The following is a 994-nucleotide window of genomic DNA, read 5'->3' on the forward strand; positions in this document are numbered from 1 at the left end:
TTCGTATCGCCGATTTCTCACCCGCCAGACACTATCTGAACCACCGTCACTATCGATCTCTCACTGTAGCCACCGACACTATCACTCTCCCTCTATTACCATATGTTATTGTAAATCTAATCCTTAAACCACTGTCACTATTAATCGTTCAATAAAGCCACCATCATTACCAGTACCCAGCTAAAAACACCATCACTATAAATCTACTTATGTCGTTACCCCCGTCACTATTAATCTCCTATTGCCAGTCACGGTCAGTCTACTACCTGTGCTACTGTTAATACAAAGCCCTTAGTGTAACAGCGTTTATAGTCACCGTATTCATCAATATATCACAAGAGCCACCTTCATCATCGTTTCACTATAACCACTATCATTATCAGTCGATTTTCATATCTAATTTAAACACCATCACTAGCAATCTATCACTAAAATTACCCCCATTGTAACCACTACCGTCGATCTATCACTATAGCCACACACACAACCAACATATTGCCGCTTTCACTATATCATCCTCCAATCGCAAACTGCAAATATACCCTCATTACAGCCATGTACTATCCACCTGGACCATAGCAGCATTGCACAGCTCTGTAATCCGCCCTTTCAAAATTGGGGAAAATAATAACAAAATACATGCTGATAATTACAGATCCTTTCCAACGAACCACAATGATGGTACAAAATCATGACAGCTAAAATCACTCATTGATATAATGAGGGCCGTGAGCGGCAATAATATAAAAAATTCCTTTCTCTACCATCAATTGTATAAATAACCCTTTTGGCGTTCAATAATAAGAGTTTCAATTCTCATGATTATAGGAATCACGGCCAAACCAAACGCGCCGTTACCAATGCGGACAGAAAATTATATTTCTACAAAGTCGCTCAAATGATGTTGGGCAAAATTTAAACTCTTAACAGAGGATATACAAACTGAAATAGTCTAACTAGGGCCTACGCAAGTTAAAGCTGAATGACATACTGT

The sequence above is a fragment of the Penaeus monodon genome, chromosome 28, assembly GCF_015228065.2.
Source record: "Penaeus monodon isolate SGIC_2016 chromosome 28, NSTDA_Pmon_1, whole genome shotgun sequence".
NCBI lineage: Eukaryota > Metazoa > Arthropoda > Malacostraca > Decapoda > Penaeidae > Penaeus > Penaeus monodon.